The 26,036-nt window shown below is 36.9% G+C and overlaps 1 protein-coding gene across 2 annotated transcripts in view; it reads left to right on the top strand.

Moving 5' to 3' along the window:
- Positions 1-7,584: 7,584 nt before the first annotated feature.
- The window catches only part of CDH10 (cadherin 10), a 125,430-nt gene continuing 106,978 nt past the window's right edge, over positions 7,585-26,036 (top strand). For both annotated transcript variants that reach the window (XM_087815334.1, XM_087815335.1), the window contains exon 1: positions 7,585-7,753. The gene's annotated coding sequence lies outside the window, so the exon portion shown is untranslated. The remainder of the gene's footprint in view (positions 7,754-26,036) is intronic.

Genomic DNA, 26,036 nt, shown 5'->3' on the forward strand with positions numbered 1-26,036 from the left:
TTGTATCTAGTTGAATAGTTACTGAAATTTATGAAATATAAATCTTTATCTAAAAATAAAACTCTTCTAATCAGAGTGCATTTATTTCGACTCTTAGTTTAAATGAGGGCTGATTCAGACTGTGTTTAAAAAACTCTAAGTACTTGGTAAATCTTGGTTACTTTTAAGCCAAATGGTATTTTGATACAAGGACCATGGTAAAAAAATATATATATTTACATAAAAACTAAACAATGGCATAGCTCACTATATCAGTGAATTGATTATTCCAACAATTTTTCCCTGTGATTTTCCTAAAATATGGTCTGATACTAAATAATTAACAAATTGTTCAATAGTTGCTGTTTTACTTCCTTTTTTGTTTTCTTCTGTTAGTGTTGAATAGTTTTTGAAAAAGTGGCAAAGATTAAAATACTTTCTCAGGGACTAGATAGATGTAACCTTTGATACATGGTGCTACTCAAAGTATGTTTTCCTTTATTCCAATGACCTGCAGCATGAGCCAGATGTTCTTAGTGCAACCAAACACATATATGCAAATATGTGTAATATGTCTGATATATTAGGACTCTGTTGTGGGAGGGCTTATGGATACCTGCAATAATACAACTGCTTGGCCAGTTAGGTGACAGGAGGACATGGTGTTACCACCAGGCAACACACACAATGACTTCTTGTAAAAGTCACTGGCGTAAGGGGCATTTCATCATGTTTCTAACTTTACCTCAAGCATCACCTCATCTAGGAAATTTTCCTGACGTCCTTCCTAAGCCCTCTTTGTGCTTGCCCCTCTCCCAGTTGTTAAGTCAAGGCCTTTGTATAAACTGCAATAGAATCAAGTTCCTTTCTTCAGAGCACTTATCCTGGAGAATAATAATGTAATCATTTGTGACGTTCAATAATTATTCTTTTCTCCTACTAGAGAGTGAGCTCTGTGCGGTTAGGAACTGAACGAGCTACTGATAACCACCCCATCCCCAGTGCTAAGCAAACTGTATGGCACATTAGCAGCTCAATAAGCAGCTGGAGAATAAATAGCTTGAATATATACATGAATGAATGAAATTATACCTTCTGATTTCATTGAGGTCTTATGCCGGTGCTTTGACACTAGAGAGCAAATGTTACACAGTCAAGCCCAGCTTGACCTAAGTCAAGTACAATTTGTTGTCCTTGTTTACTAATGATAAATAAATTCATTGATGTCTTTGTCTGCTAAACGTCAACACTGATTATTGTCCAAACATTCACCTGTGACAGGACCTTTCTAGTCCGTGGGTGACATCATACTGCATCAGCATTATCTGCCAGTTACTAGGCAGACCAGCTACAAAATCATGAGCCGCAATGCAAAATGAAATGTGGAGCTCCTTGCTCAAAAATTATTTAAAAATTCAAAAGTGCATTAAGCCAAGAATGGGCCTTTTCTAAGCGTGGGGCTGTGTGACTACACAGCATGCACGCCCACAAAGCAAGCTCTGTCAATCAGGAAAAAGGCAGTTTCGGATTCCTCTCGTTTTGGAATCTGATTTTATAAAACTTCCCCTCCTCTTCCTGTTTCCTCTCCTTGTTTCATTTAATCTTGCTGATTCTGTTCCATCATGTCACATAAGGGATGAAACAGGAGGGAGTGTAATCACAAGAGGAACTGGGGTACACACAGATATTTGCATGAAAAGTAAGCTACCATCGTCGATGGATATTATAAGCAAGGAGTTCAGAACTCCTCCTGGTCTGTCCTCTAGGCAACTCTGGTGGGACTTGGTTTAATCAACTTGCTGCTAGGATGCAGCACTGTGGCCAGGCATTTTCACTGCCCTCCTCCCCGAGCGCGTTGACTGCTCAAGTGAAAAACTGAAGCTGACATTCATCAGAGTTGTAATTCTCTATTTTGAAACCTCCAGAGTAACTACTCCTACATTCATCACACCCTTGGCAACATTCCCTTCTTTCTTCCCCTTCATTTACTTTTGTGTATCACTTGTCTTCATTACTGTCTCTCTCATTAGATGGTTAAATCCTTATTTAGCCAGGACCACGATTATAGCTCTCTCCCACAATCGTGTAAATAGCATAATGTTTTGCAGTGATTCTGTATATAATCTGTATGTGCTAAAAATAATAAGTGATTGAATAAACAAGTCTCATTTGTAAATCATGAGCTTTAAGTCAGGGTTTCTTTCTTTTCCAGACTTCTGTAAAGCAACTGTTGGCCAGTGATTCTCAGACTGTTGCTCTCAGAATCACCTGCAGACGCCTGAAGAGACAGAATGCTGATCACTCCCACAGTTTGGGATTCCATAGGTCCGAGACAGAACCTGGGAATCTGCATTTATAACAAGGTCCCAGGTGACGTTAACGTTGTTGGTTCATAGAATGCACTTTGAGAACTGTTGTTCCAGACATTAAAGAAAACATGCTATACAACACCCACTAAAGCACTTGGTAAAGACGACTTTATTCAAAGGGTCCATTGTGCTGGGTGCAGGAACATTTTGCCTTGGGGGCGATTGGGCAAGTGGGCATTTATAGCCAAGGAGCAGGGTGGGGAATCAGTGTTTGGGGGCGGGTGAAAAAGGTGAAGGGGTTAAACAAACAAACAAAAACCATCATAGACACAGACAACAATATGGTGATGTCCAGAGGGAAAGGGGAGCGGGGGAGGTAGAAGATGGTAAAGGGGGGTACATGGTGTTGGGAGATTTGACTTGGGTTGGTGAACACACAGTATACAGATGATGCAATATAGAATTGTACACCTGAAACCTGTATAACTTTATTAACCAATGTCACCCCAATAAAGTTAATTAAAAAATAATTACTAAGAAACATCAGGAATAAGAGGGGATTCTGGCTAAACTGGCCTAACAGGATTTTGGCTGTAGGCAGGACAGAATTGTGGAGAACAGAAACCTGATCGAATATTGAAGGTTATCAGATATCGAGGGTTGGGATTCTGATTTATCTGATTTAGCAAGGTTTCTGCTAAAATTGGACAATGCAGGGAAAAATACGGAAGTCCAAAAGTCAGGCCTAGTTGAAAAATAATAAAGTTTGATCAATGAGAGAGTGTTTGTCACAGGCCCTATTAATTGGCTCTATAGGTAGAACAGCCAGTCATTTGCAGACTTTCCCTAAGGGTGACCATGTGCTGGGTATAGATAAGTTTTCCAGCTGACATTTCTCATTGGATCAATAAATAATAATCTTAGAAGACGATTATCCATATGTCTCTCACATTTCTGCACTAACCTCCCTTTTCCTTCAACTATCTTTTTAAGGACATTTGTAGAGGAACATCCTTGGAGGCTGAGTTATGGTCCCCACCAGAGTAGAAGGATTTGCATGCTGTACAATAAAATAAAGATAATGTCTCCCTCTGGAGTAGAGTTCAGGCAGTTTTGTTCACAGTTCATTTTTTTTAACAAGCAGGGTTCCCTAAGCTTGGTGTCCCTCAGCTATGATGCAAACCCACTACAGGTGCAGGATTCACCTGAGCCCCTCTCAGAAATTGTCCAAATGAAATGGGGAGGGGAGGAGACAAAGAAAATTGACACAAATGATGTCAATTTTTTCTGCTTCCAATGCCTTTGTCTGTGGCTTATGAGTCTTATATCTTCTGCTAGTATCCACAAAGCTAAGGAGCTACTTTGATAGCTTACAAGTAGGATAAAATACCATAAAATTAACAGTTATTGACAAATAATAAAGGAAGTAGGAGGAAGAATGAAATGATATTATAGGAAAAAAGAAATAAAATAATAGTTATGATTTGTCTAGTTTTTGTTTTTTTTTAAATAAGTTTTTATTGATTTCAGAGAGAGGAAGGGAGAGGGAGAAAGGAACATCAATGATGAGAGAGAATCATCGAACGGCTGCCTCCTGCACACCCTCTTCTTGGGATCGAACCCACAACCCGGGCATGTACCCTGACCAAGAATCGAACTGTGACCTCCAGGTTCATAGGTAGACACTCAACCACTGAGCAACACCAGCCAGGCTGTCGAGTTTTTAAAAGATATTTTATTCATTTAAAAGTACTGCCTTTTCTTAGAAAGATTCTAAGAATTCTTAGGATGGCTTTTGTTGATGATATTAATTAAAATGTGGCTTTTGTCACTCAGCCCTAATCTCTGCATTAACAATTTAAAATATAAAAATAAAAGAATATATTTTTTTCCATTAATGCAATTGCAAACACATTAGACTTACGATTTATTGTTTTCCACTATTTTTTCATTTGAAAGATTTTTTTTTTTTCTTTCACTTTCTTGGGCATAAAGTTAAATCACTACCAGACAATGGAAAATTCATTCCTGATTATTTTCACTTCACCAGTGTTTCAAAATTTAAAATAGGCCACTAACCTTATTTGGGTATGGATGGAAGCAGTCAGATTGAGTAAGAATTTACTTTTCAATCAACATGAGAATTATTCAATCTATTTTTTTTCTGCCTCACTAAGAAGATAGGATTCAATTTACTTGTAAATCTTTCCATACGTAACCAAATTTCTTTTTTTTACATTAAAAATTGTAGGGGAGGGGGGCAAATCAAGCAGTTTGGTTCAGATTTGATCTAAGAAAGTTAAGAAAACCAGCTCTGACTTTTATTCCTTTATTCTTCCATTAACTCTTGATTGTTTTTCAAAATAATTACATTTTTTGAAACATGACTGGCTATCTGATACTTTAATCTTTCTTTCCCTGGCTGTCCTCCCAAGTTACAAGATCCAAGAAATGTTGAGATATAGGTAGATAGTAATGCTAACAGAGGTTGCTGTCACAGAGGTTCCAATAATATTTCAGTGGCAGATAACAGCACTCTAATTTAGACAATAACAATAATAATAACAATAATAATTTCATTTAGAGTGGTAGACGGCAGTTTATAGCACGAATAGAAAGAGAAAGACGGGGTGGATCTCAAGAGCACTTCAGCTCCTGGAACGCTTGGTCAGCTCCCACATCCAGGGCTGTGGTCCACACAGCTGTCCACAAGCCAGGCAGCCTGGGCTGTGGTGGCCACGTCAGTGGCTCCTCCTTGCCCTTGCGTAGTGTTTGGCAACTGCATGACATATTTAGGCATATAATTCCACATGGGCTGGAAGGCTGTTTTATTTCATTGATTTTAAGCAAATTGGGTCTGTTATATTTGCAATGAAGGGCATCAACCTTCAGAGTCCCATTATTATAAAGATGGAATGCGCTTTAGTTTCTTGAGGGTTTTAGGATTAGAGTAAGGCATTTTCTGTGCAATTTCACATTTAGTTTCAAGACTATAGAACTACATTTTTTAAAAGTTTTCATCAGCTTTATTTGCTTATAATGTACATGTAGCCTCTCCTCACACTGAGGGACACTTTCATGAGGCACTGACCCCCTCAGCCCAGGCCTACAGAGCTTACAGCCGACTTTTCATGGGCTACTCTTCCCTAACACTGGTGACTACAGGGAAGCTTCATCTAATTCACAGAACTACTTTACATGAAATTTCCAGAGAAAACCCAAAAGAAATAGAGAAATTTGCAAAATCCCAAACTTACCCATTTATAGAGTAAAATAAGGAATTGAAAGTAATATTTTTTAATTAAACAAAATTCATCATGAGGTTTTAATTTTTAGCCAGCGTTCTGTTTGTTCTTTATTTTAATTTTTACTACTAAAGCTTATATTCAATAAGATAGCAGATGCGTTTCTTTTACAAGGAGGGCATTGAGGAAAATGGGATATTTTAAAACATTCATTGTACATCCTCTCTCTTTTTTCTCCTCATATCTGTATTTACATCTCTTAAACTCTGGAATACAGGAATGCATGGATATTTTATCATTTAATAATTATTTTATGTTATCATAAAACAGAAAATGCAATAACTGGCAATACCATTGTTTTAGGCTTCAAAGTTTAAAAATACTATTAAAATTATTTGCTTGGATATCATTCTGTAAAATAACGACAAAATTTTAATTTTAGATAAGAAAATTTTGGGGTTTTTTTCTCTCTAAAAAGACATGACAGCTCTGCAGCTCTTTGTATCCAATTCTTTCATCTCCTTCTCTAATAGTATCAATGATTTTAGCTGGGCAAATAGCTTTCCAGAGTAAATCCTACATTTCCAAGCCTCCCTTGCAACAATCTGTGGCTGTCTCGTTTCCAGCCAATGAAATCTTAGCAGGTTTCAGTGGTAGGAAGCCTTCTTTCTTTCTTCACTTTGCTCCTCTGTCTAGGAAGTAGATGTAAGGGTGGTCTCTCTTGGATCATCTAAATGAATTTGACTCTGTAAGTATTGAGATTCTTTCATTTCCCATTATGCTGACTGTATAAGGGCCTAGAGATGTTAAAATAATCAAATATGTACCCAGGAGGTAGTATGCTTCTCAGCAACAGTACTGAGCTGTAATCATAAATATATATTATGTATTTATAGAATTATAAACTGTCATTACAGTTTTAACTCTGTCACTAGTTTCCTTGTTTAAGCAAGTCATTTAACAATTCTGAGCAGTATTATCTAATTTTTTAAGTTACGGCTGGACAAGGTTATCTTCATAATTCGTGGCCCAGCTTTAAAATTATTTTCTAGTTTATTATTTTTTATAGTATGTTTATATAACTTATTTACTTAAAAAGGGTATCTGCATGTAGCCAGAAAAATATAAAGTTGTTTATTATTTCGTGGAGCTATAGTGACATCCTTTGGTAAGGTTTTGGTTGATTCCCTCTTGATGTAGAAATAGAGAAGTAGAGAGATGGGCAGTTGATAAGTAAATAGAAGCACACACACATTTGGGCATGAAACTCAATTTTTTTTTTTTAGGAAAAAAAGTTTAAAATTAATAAAAAAAAGAAGGCGATTGTGTCAAGTCGAAAGTCTAAACATTTTAATAGCATTAATTGCACAGGCCAATTGTGAATAAAATAATTTTACCTATAAAATGTAAAAATGCAAAGCGGATAAAATCAAGCAGACAAGACTGGCTCACGGGCTTCCAGGACCACGAGCCAGGCGGTGCGTTCTCGCAGGACAGTAAGCGACAAAAAGAAGGTGTCTGGAGAATCGAGGCGGGGGAAGTTCGCCGAGGGCAAAAATCAACATTTTAAAGCGCCGCAGAGACCGCCCGGGGAGCGCGGGCGGCCCGCGAACCCGCGGCGCGGGCGCCGGCGCGAGGGTGGCGCAGGGCGCACGTGCCCGGGGAGGGCCCAGGGCCCCGCTGCGGCGCCGCGCCCCGGGGCTGTCTCGCGGACGCGGCGGGGGACGGCGCGATCGCCGCGGCCGGGAAACGGCCTTTCCGCGCGGCGGGGGCGGGGGCGGGGCGGGGGCGGGGACCCTTCCTCCGGCCGCCGGCGGGGCGCCCGCCCCCCGCGTTCACGTGCCGAGCGCCGCGCGCGCGCCGAGCCGCAGAGGCGCGCGCTGCCCCGCGCGCCCCCCCCCCCGCACCCCGGGCCGCCGCCGCCGCAGCCCCTTCCCGCGCCCGAGCGGGGCCCCCCGCCCCGGCCTCCCTCCCGGCCCCCCCGTCGGAGGCGCGGAGGGAAAGCCAATCGCAGAGAGTCGCCCCGCCCCGCCCGCTTCGCCTCGGCTCCCTGACGTCCAGAGTTAAAAGTGATGCTGCGAGAAAGCTGGAGTTGCATTGAAGTAGAAGCCGGGGGAGAAAATAACGCCGGCAACACACAAAAACGGGACGTAGTGACCCTTTCTCCAGGGCTGTCCGGGCTGGCACCAACTTCCTTTATCCCGAGGCTGAGAAAAAAAGGTAGGACGACTTCGGCTCGCTCTTTTTGGTGTGGTGGTTTTTGTTTTTCTTTAACTCCCTTAAGGGTCTTTTATTTCCTTTCCCTAGGGGGTAAATGTTTGCTTTTAAGTTGTATGTAGCAATTATTTCCAAATGGTCATATTTAATACATAAATGGGTATGCATAAAACTACGCATATATTGGATTCTAGAATCCACTGCTTTGAATATCTATAGAGCTGATGTAAAACTGGATGAATTATATATTATGCTCAACCGTGGGCCGTGATATTACAGTTTGTGAATTTATTCACTTTGAACAAATGCTAAAAATGTGTTACGGAGTGAAATTTGGCATGTTCATACTTGTTCTGTATTTTGAAAATCAGTTGGAGAGGGAACATTGTTGCTGTGAACTCTGGCATCATCTAACATTACTTTACATTCTATCTGAATGGACTCACTCTGCACTTATTCATAATCATCGTTCATTGTACATTTCATGTAAAGAGAAATGACAGGCAGAAGACAGATTCCTTGAAACAGTCAATGGTCACTAAGCATCTACATAAATAAAATAGATTGGCATTTATCAGAAATGGAATAGGCATCATTCCCATATTCACATTTCTATGTCTGAGTCAGAAGTATGAGGCGGGGGGATAGGATGAAGAGGGGAGATTAAATGCATGTAGTCAGCAGTTGCAGCATTTATTGTCTCTGCTGCAATAAAATCCATATTTTATGTGGTGTTAAATTAATGCAGCACATTGCAAGTCTAAATGCGTGTTCCCAACAAGTAACTATTGATAGCACTGTGAGTATGGGCAAAAGCAGTAGTCTGAAAGTGTTTTTATGCCCCTGCAATAAAAACCTATCATCTCCTTATCATTAAAAAAAGAGGGATCGACAGGTGCAATCAAGACGAACGTCATTTGAACACTGACCTCTCATCTTTTGCTTCCAAAAAACCGTATCTATTTCCTATCATTGTGGTTCTTCATTCCAGTAAAAGCTTCTGTTATCCCAAACTACACATCCATTACTCTCAGCTGTTTGGAGATGCGTTCTTTTTTGTTTCCTTTCTCTTTTTCCTTGAAGAACCTATTTAAAAATGATCTGTCCCTCGGATGTGGACGACTGTTAATACTTCAATGCATAGGTTGGTGGACTTTTTCCCTCGACACCATCCCCCTCCCTGTGCCTCCTTAAAATGTAGCTACAAGAGCGTCTCTGTGGTGAATAACACTTGGCAGGAGCGTGTTCATTTTTTTTTTAGGTCTGGTATGGTGAGGATTTTTAATTAGCAGAACTTTCGTGAAAACATTATGTCATTGACAAGAGCTCCTGGTTCCTTTTTAGTTAGAGTGATGAAGGAAAAAAGAAAAGGGCCGTGTGGTAGAGACATGGGCAGAGGGCAAGCTGCCTGGCTAAGCTGCCCGGCCCCCTCCCTGCAAGGTGGTGATGAGGCTCATATGCGTTCGGTGCTGATGCAGGAGGGGGTCGTGCTTTATTGGGGTGCGAGGGGAAGGGGTTGGGGCACCAACAAATAGAAGCAGAGTGTCTCTGTGGCTTAGGAACCTGTCAAATCCAAATCCATTCCGATGATCAAGACATTTTTTTTTTTTAAATTGCTTCTTTCATTTGCTTTTACTTCTTTCTTTTTCCTTTCTGGCTGCGTTTTTGAAGTCTGAGCCAGCGTCTGCTTTCATTAAATCAGTTACTTCTTTGGTTTCAATGACTTTCTCTTAACAAATTGACTTCCCCGGCGAATGCATATGCCTTCCCTGACTCCAGTGAAAGAATAACATTCCATACGCGTAGATGTCTTGGAAAACAAAAAGAAAAGAGGAAAACCAGGGAAATAGGAGAGCAGCCTATAATCTGTATGACAGTCACACAGACGTATGCATTATGTGTGAGGTCTGTGGTTAAATGCCCTGGCACCTGTCGTTGCTCCAGGTGATATTCCTAGATGCGTATAAAAATTAATGCTTATGGGGAAAGGCAGTAATATTTAGGTATTCGGTTTGATACTGCACTGTAAAATCTTGACCTATACTCAGATTTTCTTTCAAAGAAAAGAGAAAAGGGATGGAAAATTGATTTTCTGTCCACAGAGATATGCATTTCTGGCACATTATTAAGAAAGTTAGTGTCATCTGAAGGAGGTATGGTTTTGTTGTTGTTGTTGAAAAAGAGAATATTTGCAACTGAAAAGGTTCATTCCCAAATAGGTGAACCCTGTTCAGACTTCAGGGGCATTTCTTGATCTTCCCTTCATTTTCCATATAAACAAGGAACTGGGGCAGAGTATATATTGTCTGTGGGATTTCTGAGCATATGACTTTTTTCCTCTGTTTCTTAACCTACTTTGCAGCAAGTGCTTCACACCGCGTCCTGGAATATGTCATTTTTATACCGAATCATTCCGCTAGGCTGCAGCACAGGAGCGGCGTTAGCTCCGATGATGCTGATTCAGCAGCAAAGTGAACCATATTTGTGTTGTGTTATTATCAGTAATAGTGTTGCATAGTAAGCAATTACTACAAATCACGATGTGAACCCAACTACCTCTGGTCTAGACCTTGGGTTTCAAGAGCTTCGGCCATAATATATCCTTATTTTTACTATGCAAATTACATTCTAATACTGTTGCCACGTCGGAATTGCTTGTAAAACACTTAAAGTAACCAAAAATATGCAGAAAAATAAAAATTATTTATACCAATCATAAGTAATTTTATGCAGACATTTGATCTCCAAATATCAGGTCTCTGTTTGCAAACTCTACTTTTGATTAAAATATTATCTGGATAGGGTTTCAGAACAGTCACTTTTCTAACCATAGTAGATTGCACAGTAATGTCTGAAATAGACTGGAGCTAAAAATCAAGTAGCAAGAAAGGTGCTGTCCTCCTTGTTAGCTGTATGCTGAGCCATGGTGACATTGAGGAAGCACTGTACTGGGCATATGGTCCCTATTATGAATATTTTGAAGAAAGCATCAGGGTCCAAGGATTAGCATTATGAGCACATATTTGAGAAATGGAAGTTAACATAGGAAAACCTGTTTTCCTTTTCATCACACTTTATTCAGACCAATGTGTTCATCAAGAAAATGGCATTTTGTCATAATTATGATAACCTGAAATATGCAGATAGAAAAAATATTTTGTCATAATTGTAATAACCTGAAATATGCAGACAGAAAAAAATGTCCTGAATTTAAACATTTAAATTTTTTTTCCTAAAGCATTAGATTAAGTCCACAGAGCGCTAATATAACATTTCCTGCTTTTACCTCCAATAAGTTCCACACTCAAAATTACAGAATTTTTTTTCATGCATAAGAATAAAATTTCAGACAGCCAACACGGAGTGCCTGTTTTCTGAGATGACAATGTCAGCTCAGGCACCTCTGTCCTTTGCTTCCCACTTGCCCTACAAACAGCAACCTCACCTCACTTGACATTTTAGTACAAGACCTTGAGCCCTTTTAAAATCCATTTGTGTTGTCTTTTGTAAGGGTACCTAAAGCGCATGAGGCCATTTGTGCCTTAGCCATACCTTCTTTGTCACTCCTCAATCCATTCACTCAAGAGGCAAACATTGTAAAAAAAAATCACATCCGTCACATTAAAGTTGTAGATTTCTGGGAATGCATTATCCTTAATGTAATGTTAACATTGATCCGTTAAAATAATCAGAGAGTTTTAAAACAAATGTTTCCATACAACTTTTGCTTAACTCTTTATTACCAATGGAACGGATCACAAAGATGTAAGCTGATTTTTTTTTTTTAAGAATAAATGTGCTTTGTTTTCACCAAAGTCTTTATATTTTTATTTCTCTCTTGAAATGTGTATGATGCTGTCTGTATAAACATTACCATATTGGTGGTGTATTTAAAGAAAGGGAAAGCTGAAAATTGAGTAAGAATGAATGAACAAAATAACATTTTACCTCGTTTTAGGAAATAAATATAGCATTCCTTGAAAATCAGGACTGCCTGTGGGAGGTTGAGATGCCTTCATATAAACAACCCCCTGTAGTAGAGGAATGCTTGTCCTTAGAGAGTTTGTCAGTAACCTTATAAAGCATGCTGCCAAACCATATGATCTCAATCTCAAATCCCCTCCCCCTCTTTTAGAAGTAGACTTGATTCTAAATACTCTACATGACACAGAAATATAAATTAAATCACATTTCAAGTTTTACAGCAGAATTAAGCATAAGGTATATTACAACATTGCTTCACAATCAGACATTCACCATTAAATGACATGTCTAAACGCTTCAGGGCCCTGCTGATCACTCTATCTTCCTCTTTCTGGCCCCCTTCTTTCTTTGACCTTCCCTCCCCCTTCTCCCCTCTCTTTTTCTCCCCCCCTCTTTCTTCACCCTCTCTCATTTACGACAGTTACAAAGGTCCTCAAATGAGTTTTCCATGCACTTTTTTATATCACCCTATGTGAAATAATATTTCCCTAAATCTTGTGATTTTTATGGCCACTATTTTATCATCTGCTACATTATACACTGGGTTCATTGCTTTATCCTTTGCATTAGAGCATAAAGTATATGTTCGTTCAGTTGGCTAGAGTGTGTCATTAACATGAAAGCAGTTCTTACAGATATTACAACACGTAGGCTTCTAAGGATTTGAAATGGGCACCAATGTAGTTTATTGCACTAGCAAGCAATAATGGGGCATTCACCATTCGTAATGAAATGACTTCTCCAAAGTATCAGGATATGGAATGCATAGACATGAGTTATTATACTCGGTGTATCAGTTATTGATTGGGAATCTTTGTTGATTTACTGTAACAGAGAATATTGAAATAGTTTGACAGAGCCCTGATTTTAAAAATAAATTAAACATAGATCGTATGTTTTCAAAAGCAACCTTTGATTAGACACATTGATTCTTCTTTGTTGCAATATATAAATATTACCAGTTTGTAATCTTAAAACGTAAACTTATAAACAATGAGCAAAAGACTGTTCTAGATATTGTAGAGTAAAAAACTACCATTTCTCTCGTTTCAAGTTGAAATATCGGGAAACAGAAATTGTAACTGTAATCAAGTTAAGCAGAATGTGTGGAAAATTAATCAATAAATGGAATAAAGTTAATGTTTTAACTTGGGTTATTCTGGTAATTTTCTGCAATGTTTACATAGTACTTAAATATGTAAAAAATGTGTCATAGTTGTATAAACAGATTAAAGGTGCCTACGTTATTAAGTACATTTTTCGCATATGCTAATATCATACATTTTTGAAATGTGACTGACACTCCTTTTTCATGTAAGTCTACACCCAATAAAATCAAGTAAAACCAACTCCATTTGAAAACCATGGTAACTTCTGGGATTTTGAAAAGTCACGAATGTCTCTGTAATTCTTGAATCAGGCCTCAAATTGAGGTGAAGTTCCCTATATTTCTGGATTCTTTCACCTCTCAGTATCAGCTTCAAATTAACAGCCTCATAGGTAGATTTGAGCATAATTGAACTGAGGGACTTGAATGGTTTTGCGCTTGCCATGTAAACCTTCCACATATAAGTATATGCATTCATTATCTTATTTAAAATACTTGCTTTAAAGAAACTAAAAATAAATAAATCTCTACCGCCGCTAATTCATTGGTTTAAATCTCTTGCTAATAAAATACAGAATATGAATTATATGTTCTCTTAACTACAGTGTGGTGTTGGTTTGCTTTTCAATAACAGAGAGAGAAGAAACCATTGGAATAAACGAACCTGTATATCAACTTATTTAATCAAATTAACAGGAACTGAGGGCGCAGTAGCTCACCACTAGCCAAGTATGAAAACGTTCTCCTTCCTATTGTCCTTCCCATTCCCATTCTTCCTAGTCTTAGTCTTTTATTCTTCGTTCTTCGTAAAGAATTATAAGTTGAGGGTTGTTCCTGCTCTGTGGTCTTGAACTGCATTTTGTCAGCAGAGTGGCATTTATATATGTAGATTCTGGAGAATGAAAACCACCAACATGAACATCTGTTCTGTCTCTAGCTCCCTAAACTTGACTTCAAGCCTTTCCCCGGGCCTAAGAACCTATGGAAAGTCTTCCTGTCTCTACTCCTGTCACCAAGGCTGCAGGTGCTCTTTGGGACATTGGTTCCAGATTGAATGCTAAGTATAGATGTGTGCTTGGAAGCACGCGTCCCCCTTTCTCTTCTCTCTCTCTCTGTTTGTTTTTTATCCTGCTGGAATGAAGAGTGGTGATTTTCTATAGAATTTCTATACTACATAAATGACTTTTTCCCTATTGACACAGCTCTCTGGATCCATGCAAAAAAAACACACCAAAAAACGAGAACTCTACATTTTTCTAAGATTCTCTTTTAGCTGCTATGCCTTTTAAAAATATATGCCCCAGTTTTTCATTTAATAATTAGGTTGTTCTACATATTTTTATTTATTTATTTGTAAAACTTCACTGTCTTGGAAATAGATACAAGTATTTTCAACAGTAAAAAAAAGAAATACTGGGGATATTAAATGTCCCTAAAATCTAAGTTAAGAGAAATAATTTATTGACTCAACTCTTTTCTTGGAGCTGGATCCTTCATCACAGAGAATGAAATCTGAACTAAGTAAGGGAAAGACATGTTTTCTTTCTTTGTCCGTGTGAGGTGCACAGCCTCTACTGAGCATCCAACCAGTGGAGTTGTGCCTGTTAAAGAAATGGCAACCATAGTCTTGATTTCAGAGCAGACTTCACTGCACTTCATTGGTAGGGGCTCGACCAAACCCATTTCTAAGTAAGTCCAATGTGAAAAAAGTGTGGATGAGAAGAGTCTTTATCTTTCTAGAAGCAAACTAAGATGTTGCATATAACGCACTATCCTCAAAACATCCTTACGGACAATTTCAATTTTTAATAGTGCTAATAGGCTAACTACAATGATAAGGTAAAGTTTACAATCATTAATTTAACTGTCTTTTGATTTTTGGCTACTGTGTGTAGCTATTTGTTCTTTTGCATGTGTCATATTTTTCTTTTGCATTTTTCTTTATAAATTTAAATGATCTCCTGAAATCAAAATCATAACTTGCTCAATTTTTTCTCAGCCTCTAATTAACATCATCTATTTTGGGAGAAATTTATATGAACCATTCCCCCAGTGCCACACCTAGAGATATAAAGATGGATCCAATACAGATTTTGTATTTGAGAAGAGGTGGTTCTAATGTGAGATAATCACAATGAAATATTATATGATATGATTTATAATAAAAATGTTGGGAGTTCTAAATGTTTCAGTTTTCATAGAATAGGTTAAATTAGAGCAGAATATCAATGGGCAGTCATCTAATATCTTCACATAACACAGTGTTCAGTTTTTATTTTTTTTTATATAAACTACTGAAGAAACCTCTCAATATCTCCTCCCTCCCTGCCTCCCTCCCTCCCTGCCTCCCTCCCTCCCTCCCTCCCTCCCTCCCTCCCTCCCTCCCTCCCTCTCTTTCTCTCTCTCTCTCTCCCTTCCTTCCTTCCTTCCCTTCCTTTTCCCTCCTTCCTTCCTTCCTTCCTTCCTTCCTTCCTTCCTTCCTTCCTTCCTTCCTTCCTTCCTTCCTTCCTCCCTCCCTCCCTCCCTCCCTCCCTCCCTCCCTCCCTCCCTTTTCTTTTCTTTTCTTTTCTTTTCTTTTCTTTTCTTTTCTTTTCTTTTCTTTTCTTTTCTTTTCTTTTCTTTTCTTTTCTTTTCTTTTCTTTCTTTTCTTTCTTTTATTCCTTTAATCACCAATTCTTTAAGCTCTACCCTAAGCAGACACTATGCAAGCATCCTGAGGCACACTCATGGAGAGAGGAAAACAGAACCAGCCTCTGCTACAGTGAGGCACTAGAGGAATAATCACATGACTTAGTATATTCCTGTTTTGATACATGTAAGAAGGATGAATATTAGGTACTTTTAGAATGAACAACACGGGGCACTAATTTCACCTATTTTTCCTAAAATTTGCATTATTGTATTCAAAGCCACATGACATCTCTCAAGAAAATATCAGAATAAGTTAGCAAATTAGTTCAAGATACATTTTAGTTTCGCCTCCTATCCATTCAGCGGATTCCCAAGAGTGAATTCTGCTTCACCAGCCATCGTGGTTGGAGATTTATGTTGTACTTCACATTCGAAATAGCCAATTGTCATCTTGCGGCCAGGACTCAAATTTGAGACTAATCTTCCCATTCCAGACAAGAAGCCTAAATAAAAGGTATATAGCTGTAGACCAAGTGGACCCCAAAATACTTTTGCTGAGAATTCTTATGAACAGAAGCTTCCACAGCCCCACAAGCAATTAAAATATATACTCCATAGAAGCCATTGAGTATCAACTTGGTCACCCTGAAAAGGTTTCTTCCATGCAGTATTCTGTTTTTGTGAAGACAGCTGATGAAGGTCATGTTTCATAGGGAAACTACACAGTGAGACGTGCCTTTCTTATAGTGGCAAGATTGGCAAGATTGCCTTTCTTAGAATTTCTTTGATGGATAAAAGCATGGCCCACAGTACCAAACTGTTTGGGTTTAAATCATATATCACCATATATTTAATATTAAATATACTTAATATTTAATATTCCTGGTAGTTTTTCATCTGTAAAATGGGTTGATAATTGTACATACATAATAATGCAATTGTCATGATTAAAAGAAACTATAACTGTAAAGGCCTAATACCTGTTATACAATAGGTGTTCTAGTGCTACGTATTATTATCGTTACCTATTATTTTATTATTTTTTACTGTATGAAAATTCATGTGACCTGTGCTTTTTCATTAATATTGAGTGGGGGGGGGTTATTTTGTTTTATTATTTTTTTTAATATATCTTTATTGATTTCAGAGAGAGGAAAAGAGGGAGAGAGAGAGATAGAAACATCTATGATGAGAGAGTCATTGATCAGCTGCAGCCCGCAACCCGGGCAGGTGCCCTGACCGGGAATCGAACCCCGATCACCTGGGTCCCAGGTCGATGCTGAACCGCTGAGCCACGCCCGGCTGGGCAGTGTGGGGGGTTTTAACCATAGCATATGATATGACTTGGCTGCGACTTTAAATTTTTTGAAGAATTTAACTTGTATTACATAATAATAATTTTATGCTTGAGTTGAAATGAGAAATCCTTGTCATTTTAAGTCTTATTTTGTCTCTGATTCTATCAGTAACATTCATAAATTCTCATTTCAATATATATATTTTTTTGGTTTGTGAAAATTAGTGTTTGAACCATACAATTTCTAAAGACACAGTTAGTTTATCTATTATTATTATTAAAACGGACTCGTTACAATCTCTTGTAACTGGAAAGGGCTCCACATGTAACTGTTAAAATATGTTCATTCCCTAATAAGGGTTCAGATGTCAGTTTCAAAAAGGGAGACTAACCCGAAAGCTTAAATTACACTCTCCGATTCATGCGTAGTCATTGCAAGAGCTAGGGAATGAACAGACATGAGTTTTGGAAATGATGTGAAGGACCCCAAAAAGAGCCGAAGGAGGGGGAAAGGTCCGCGGGCTGGAGACTGACGGTCCTGAGTTCCACCGGCCGCATGAACTCGCTCAGTGCAACACGCGCCGCCCGATCGCGCCGCGCGAACGGGGCCTCTCGCGGATTCTCCTTGAGGTCAGAGTCATGGGAATTAGAGCGAGAGTGATGAACAGGGCAATGCATTACAGAAATAATCGCATTAAAGCTGGGATACCTATAAATCTCAGGAATAATTCCGCAGTATATTGCAAGCTGAAAGGTCAGAGGGACACCACTTTCTCGGCCTAGCTCCCGGAAGCTGCCTGATGAAGACGTATCATCTGCTGCAAAATGTGAGCATCGGAGCAGGTTTTATTTAGATAGTTCATTCTTTTTATTCTCCACGTTCAAGGTGATGTGAAGATCAATTTTAAATCCCTGTTTAATTTTTGGGGGTTTTTTTCTTCTTTTCTTTTTGTGACTCTATTTATACAATAATTAAAAAAGCATCTGGAATGAATTCTGTGGATTATATAAACAAACCAAAATATTAAGGTAATAAAACAGACCTTTCTGTGCGTCCGTAAACACCTTTCTTTTTAAAACTTTGTTTTTAAAATTTAGAATTATATCACAGTTTTTGTTTTTCAGTTTATTTATAATTCAGGACTAATTAATATATTTATGTTAGAAGTTCACATATTTAAAGAATATACTTAGTACTTTATCTTTTCCACCCACCTGGAAAGGTAAGTCATAATAGAGTAAAAATCTGGACAACAGGTATAATTTTGTGAACCTAGTAACACTAATTCTCATTTTTTTCATCACTATATGTTTGCATTTGTTAGCCATTTAATTGTTTATTATTTGTTTAATCAAAGTCACAATCTTCTTCATATCATCTTTATTAAATGCTGTGATCATTTAAAAGCATTCATTTTGTTTTCATGGCTTCACTATGATATTTGGTTAAATGAACTAACTCTATGGCTGACTGATTAGGGTGGCTAATTTAAAATATTCTATTAAGATTACATACTTTAGTTGATTTTTTAAAAGGAAGTAATTTTAGAATTAGGTCTTCCAAGGGCTAAAATTTAGACATGCTTTCTCTTTAGTTTTAAAATTCTTTAATCATGTGAGAAAATAAAGTTCATTAACTTTCAGATATTTTCCTTTCATTTAGTTGGAAATCAAGTGAATATAGAATTGTGCAAAATTAAAGGAGAAATTAATTTTAAAAACCTACAAAGTAAATATTGAATAATTAATTATGCAGACTAAAATCCATCAAATTCTTCAAGGTTTTCAAACATTTGATGCGTTGTTTTCAATGTTTGCTTTTTAAAATAGTACAAATTATACTCATAGCTTAATCAGAAGGTTGAAATGAGTTTGTATTTTTTGAAGTATTGACCCATTTATAGGGTAAATTGCTATTACATTTCTGGTAAAATTCTATTCACGCATCAAGAAATAAAACAGCATATTGCGGTGTTTGGAGCCACCTTGTGGCCATGTCTCAGTATACTAGGGAATCCTCTCACTTCAGTTAGTTTTCCAACTGAACATTGCACTTGGAAGCATTGACACCAAAGTAAACTTACTTTAAGGACTATAAAATGGCATTAAAATGACTACATTTTTATTAATTAAGTTTTTACATGTTTATATCAATCATAAAAATATTTTTTTGCAAAATTATAAGCAAAATAATTTAAACACTTTTGAAGCAAGATAAAATTTTTAAGCTAAAATATAATTTATTGTGCAGGTGCAAACCCACTGTAATGACTCCTTAAATGTTTAACTTTCTCAAGGCATAATTCTTTTCAGCATCCTCTGGTGTGCAGGACAAAGAAACCACGGCCTTCATTATTGTTATTTTTGTATTTTGGAAAACTTAAATGTAAATATGCAGCCTGCATGAAAAGCACAGAACTGATGCCAGCAGTCCTTGGTTATTGAATGTGGTTTTCAGTGGAAGCTCAGAAAAACAAATTTCTTTGCTTTCATTTTCCCATGAATACAAGAACATTTATAATTCACATAGTGTAACGTACGTATTCATCCAACATCAAACCTCTCTTCCTAGGTTTTTTGTATCCTAATGACAAACTTGAATGAGAGCAGGACCCATGGATACTGCTTCTCCAGTAAGTTTAAAAGGAAGTAAACATAAAAACACACACAGTTACTTCCTAGGAGCAGAAATAAGCAGGTCTCCATTTTGAAATCTGATAAGTCATTGATTGCTTATATGGACTTAGCCCTCCTTGTTCACTTTATTACCTGAAGGCAATAATAAACAAATTTGACAAGAATGCATTTTCTTTATACATTTCCCATAGCAAAAGATGGGCAACAAGTATTTCCTCTAATTTAGTTCTATATCTATAGCTATAGCTATAACTATTTCTTATCTATCTATTATCTATCTATCTATCATCTATCATCATCATCATCTATCATCTCTATCTATCATCATCTATCATCTCTATCATCTATCATCTATATCTATCTATCTATCTATCTATCTATCTATCTATCTATCTATCTATCATCATCTATCTATCTGGACATATTTATGCTAACATCCTAAAGTATTACTGTTACTCTTCATCATTATCATCACCATCACCCTTCTCCTGAGAACCTGAGTAATACTTCAATTCCAAATTGGACATGGGGGTCACTTACTCAGATTTACAGGCCACAGTGTGAACTGCCTCTCTTTTGGGCACTGGGGTGATTAACTTTAATTAAAAGAATAGAGGTCACTGGGAACTGAAGAGAAATTTATAAAATTGCAAAACCCCCTGTGATGATGATCTCTATGTTATGTGTTAAAGCCATAAGTTGTCCATCTTTATAAGGCAAATCAGTTTGTCTGTCTGTCTGGAACACACCAGGCTGTCTCTTACTATAAAGCAAGTGTCAGAGCATGTCATTTCTCATGCACAGCCCCAGAGTCTGACTAAAACAAAGGTTACTTTGCTTCCCATTAAACCCTGTTCCCTCTGTCAACAAAAGTGCTTCTATTCTAAGAGATATTACTATTGATTTGCTTTTATGCTCAAAAGACTGCTAAGGGTTTTTTTCTGTGCAGTGCTACACACTGTTTATTATTTCAAATAAATATATAAAGTATTTATTTCAGCTCCAAAAGGGAGACAAATTGAAATGGTGTTATTTAGAAATGTTTAAAATATAGAAGAAACCTTTCGATGATATCACATTCACATTTAGTGCTACTGCTTAGGGCAAAGTTATTTTGCAGGATGGATGGTAAATGAATAATCATAAATATAGAAAGAAACATATGAAATCACCACCTTTGGTGAGAAAAAAAAAACAAGAAACAACCCAAGACACTTTTAGCTAGAAATTTCTAGCTCTCAGTTTTAATCTAAAACATAGCATACCTGTTTACCCAAGATAATTTAGCCTCGAGTGATAAGGGACACTTCCATCATTGACCATCATCCTGGAACTATTTTTCAACTTCTTACTATTTTTTAAAAAAACCTAGGACGAAAAACAGATTGTCTATAAATCTTAACACTTTTTTCCTCTCAAATACAATTATTTTACAAATCCTGAGAAAACAACTTGTCCTTAGCCTCATAGCCAGTTATTGGCAAAAGACAAAGTAGAACTTATGTTTTAAAATTGAGATAATTCATGTAATATACTAGTGTTATATTTGTATACAGTACATACCCTAAATATTATAGTTAAAACTATCATTGTGCCTTCACTAACAGTGATTATTTATATGTTAGTTTTGTTATTAAATTTTAAAGTAAATTATTAATATTGATAATACCTATAATAAAGATAACTCATTTATTGAGAACTTTACAAGTGCTAGATACTGTACATTGTGATTTACATCTAGTATTTATTTTAATCATCATATTAAAGATGGGTAATATTATTGTCTTCATTTTACAAATGAGAGAACTAAGGCACAGAGAGCTTAGATCATTTTCACGCATCATAAAGCTTGAAAGTTAGAGAACCAGAATGCCAGCTCTGATATTATGGTACTTTCCCTCTATCCTTAAACTCTACCCCATAACAGGCACTCAATAACTGCTAAATTGATGACTTTCCTTAGCCAAGGTAAAACAATTTTATACATGTATTGATGATAGAAAAAAAAATTTATTGTTTCTCTATTATACAATTTCTGTTTATTATTGACTTATTTTTATTGTTTGTTTGCTTTCAATGAGAGAAAATTGGCAAAAATAAGTAAGATTTATCATGTAAAAGTACAACAGTGGCATATTTTAAGGACTGTTCTATTTAATTTATTTATTTAAAAACATATCTTTATTGATTTCAGAGAGGGGAATGGAGAAGGAGAGAGAGAGAGAAACATCAATGATGAGAGAGTCACTGATCACCTGCCTCCTGCATGTCCCCTACTGGGAATCGAGCCCACAGCCCGGGCATGTGCCCTGACCAGGAATCGGATCCTAGGTCGACATTCAACTGCTGAGCCACGCCCGGCAGGGAGAGGACTGTTTTAATGTGTACAATTGAGTTGTCAAAATTTATGAATAATGAAGAGAAGGTTTGCATTGAGGGAGGAAAAATCACTAAAACAGCTAATTTAAAAAGCTGCCATAGACCGTCTGCCATGGCTCAGCGGTTGAGCATAGACCCATGAAACAGGAGGTCACAGTTCAGTTCCCGCTCAGGGCATATGCTCAGGTTGAGGGCTCAGTCTCCAGTAGGGGGCACGCAGGAGGCAGCTGATCAATGAATCTCATCATTGGTGTTTCTAAATCTCTCTCTCTCCCTTCCTCTTTCTGAAATCAATAAAAAAATATATATATGTATATTTAAAAAAAAAAAGAGAGAGTTGCCATAGCCCAGCTGGTGTGGATCAGTTGGTTGAGTGTCCCATGCACCAAGAGGTCTCCAGTTCAATTCCTGGTCAGGGCACATGCCCAGGTTACTGGCTTGATCCCTAGTAGGGGGCATGCAGGAGGCAGTCAGTAGATGTTTCTCTCTCATTGATGTTTCTCTCTCTCTCCCTCTCTCCCTTCCTCTCTCTCTAAAAAATCAATAAAATATATTTTTATAAAGGTTGCCATAAATTTCTCAGTAAACTTTATGTCATTCTTTTAGCGTTGTATAGTAACATTATTTTTTAATGTTCCCATTTGGGCAAATAAGGCATATAATAATATTTTTGAAAGTACTTAGAATATTTTTAAATTGTACATAGGAAAAGAGGCACAATAGTTACCTCTAGTTATAGAGCTAAGGATTTCATGCGCTTACAGTTAGAGAACCATTTTCACTGTATATACATAACTTTGTTAGAAAGTGTTATAAATATAGATTAATTTTTAAAAACACTAATTAAAAATGGCTTGCTAATTATTATAAAGCCTGTTGATCCTATGCCAAATGAACAATTCGAAACTCTCAAGCTCATCTGTGTAACGTAAGTTGACCCACTTAATATGTCAAGTGCATGTACACACACACTACTCACTGAGTTTTAGTAAACTAAATAGTTATTACCAGGAAAACATTCAATAACATTTCTTCTCCATGTGGCTCTAACCACCAGAGGATTTTATATTTTTCTAACAATTTACTGTTAGAAAGCCTTGTTGAGGTTATGACATAAATCTAGGTTTCTGAAACCTGATTCAGGTCATATGAATGTTGAAAAATGTGAGCTTTCAGATGATAATACAAATACATTTGATACATTCATATATATATATATTTAAGGTAAATAAATATATCTTGTTACAGTTGATCTCATTATTTTAGGGCCCGCTTTTCCATTGGGATCATAGTCACTTTCATGCTTCTACTAGGTTTTGGAAAAAGAACAGGGGTTAGATTATTATGTCTTTTGAGTGTTTGCTAAGTGAGCTTCAAATGATGTTACAGTAAAGTATGTGAATTATTTGAAATTTTGACACAGAAAAGAGTTTGCTCTGCTTTACAAGTATTAATCTCTAAAGTATTTCTATTTTAATTCTCGGTGCCATGTTCACATTCATCAGCCCCTAAGTTTTTGTGAACCAAATGGATCTGTATATAAAATTAGTGTTAATTTGAGTGCTATTAGTTTTGTGATTTTTGTTTGCAATTATTACTTTTTGTGTGGTAATACAAATGTTCATCATTTTGCAAAAAAATGTACAAGCTCTTATGCTTAATTTATATTTTACAGTAACATTATTCTACAAATCATTCACGTCAGTGTAGCAGCAAGTATCATGATATGAGAGCACGATTCAACGTAAAAGCCCACGCTAAACCTGAAATGATATCTCTCAATACTTAGTAAAAAATGTGGCAAATCATAATTATTGAGTGAGAATAATAGATAATGATGATATTTTCCAGCTGAGGTTAACATTTGATGGACCTTATGATATGAGGAAATTTTATAGATCTCTAGCACCAGGAGACAAGGATGCTCCAAAAATAAAACTTTCCCTGTACTTAAATCTAGAGTGCATATCTGGTAGAAAAATAGCCTTAGCCTTTGGCATGTTTTCATGTTTGTAAATTTGTTATATATATATGTGTATGTTACATATATATGTTACATATATTATATATATATTATACAGACACACACACACTGTCCCAAAAAATGTATGCACACTTTAGCAGCTGGTAGCTCAATTTTGAAAATGAAAAGTATTTTAATGTACTCTGCCTTTATAATTATTCAAAGTGTTTGTATACATATATTCTTCCAGAATCTTATAGGTATTGCAGTTAAATGTAGAGATTTCATGCAAACACTTGAAAAGAATGCACCCTCAAAGAGAGCTCAGTGAATCGAATCGCATTTTCATAATGATCATTTGGAAAATTCATCCTGGTTACAGGAAACGCGTTCGTTCAGCAGTTGTTGAGTAGTTGCTGTTAGAGTACTGCACCACTTCAGCTCTTCCCATTGAGCCCATGTAACTAAGACACCTGCTTCTTTAATTTCAGTGTGAAAATGTTCAAGCTTGATTGCTTCAAATATAACTAAAGAGCAAGGAGAGCCCTGTACTTTGAAAAAGATAAAAGCAATATTAATGGTATATTGGACCACTTTTTTAAATAGTCTAGAATTGATTTATTGTATGTTTTTTTTATCTAAATCTTTTATGAACCTATTATATTTTCCGCTCATGTTACTTCCATGAGCACTCTACCTAATAAATCAGGTAGTATGGCACTTCTCATTATTTATCCTAAATTTATCTCTTTTAAACTTCAAAGGGTGCCCTTAGACCTTGTATAATTGAAGTCTGTGGATAGCTTGGCTTTCACACTCTCCACCTTCTTCATGATTTAATAGGTGTCAGAGTCTCCAGATTGAAGATTCTAATCTTTAAGGTCTCCCCGTACAAAGCTCTTCTATTTCTTTAATGAGAGTTTAGTTGTCTTTCCGTGAGCAGTTTCGAGCTTTATTGTATTTCTTTGAGGCAACGCAGCCTGTGTTGTGTGAAACCATCGAGCTCATGATTCATAGACGTTCATAATAGAAAGACCGAGCATTTCAGAATATGGGCCCAGTCTGGTCCATTTCACCGTCCAAGGTGAAGCGCATGCCTGCGACGTCTTGAGTCTGTTTTGCTTTCATCAAAAATTGGGCATTTATAAGGGTTGGCTTTTAAGTTCCTTTCTGAATCTAGGATCTCAGAAATGAAATTGCAAAATTATTATTTTTTAAAAAGAATACTTTTTGATGTGGTTAATGAGACAAGAAATATAATGAAATGACTTAGAATAAAAACCTTTGTGTGGTGATTAATATGGAAACAGCCAGGCAGTTTTATATACTAACATAGACCCCTTCTCTCATCCCTTCTTGACCACCATACCCAGTCTGTGTCACCTCATTATAGCTTTCTTTAAATACCTTGGAGAGAATTAAGTGCTTCCTCTTGGTTTATGTTGTTTACCCACAATTTGATTAAACAATTTTCAGCAATATTTGGTAATTTTTTTATTGATGCATTTAAATAGTAATTGAGGTAGTGGGGGAAAATATCCACATATAACATAGGCTAAAAGTTATGACCTCAATGATTTAAATTCCAGAGTGGGGATCAGACAGTAAAAATCTAAATAACAAATATATTTAATATGGCTGATTGTAATAATGCTATAGAGGAAGCAGTGTAGAGAAGGGGGTGTTATTTGCGTAAAAGTGGTTTCTTTCTCAAAAAAGTGAGTTTGCTTCTTGATGGCTGGGCTTTCAGACCCTACTATACTTTGGAGCACCTAGTGAGTTCTCAAAAAAGTGGGTGCCCTGTGTGTGTCTGGCTGTGTCCTGTTTTTTCCTTGAACTTGCTGTTTGTTACACTTTGATAGTGGAGAGACGTTACAGAAATGTATTTCTTAGGGAAAAAGGAGAGATAACTTTCATTTCTCACTACATAAGGTACAGTTCAGAAAATGAAAAAACAAACAAACCAGCTTTGAGTGATACATTTTTCATTTTCATCACTGATAAAGTTGATAGTTATGTAAAAAAAAAAAGAGACAGACACATGCTGTGAGACAAATGCCTAAAAACACACATGAGGCTGTTTGAAAGCGCGGCTCAATGGCCTTTGGAATTCAGCTTTGCTTTCTGCTTGCTTTGTTTCTAATAGCTCTCCTTTCTGCAAGGGAAGAGATACTCTGACCAGAGGATCATTTCATTTCATAAATATTTTGTTCAGATGATCCTTAAATGCCACCAAAAAACTCCCGCCTGATCTGAAAAATCTGTGTTTGAAGCTTTCCTATTCTCC

This window comes from Miniopterus natalensis, chromosome 3 (assembly GCF_054644295.1).
Source record: "Miniopterus natalensis isolate mMinNat1 chromosome 3, mMinNat1.hap1, whole genome shotgun sequence".
Lineage (NCBI taxonomy): Eukaryota > Metazoa > Chordata > Mammalia > Chiroptera > Miniopteridae > Miniopterus > Miniopterus natalensis.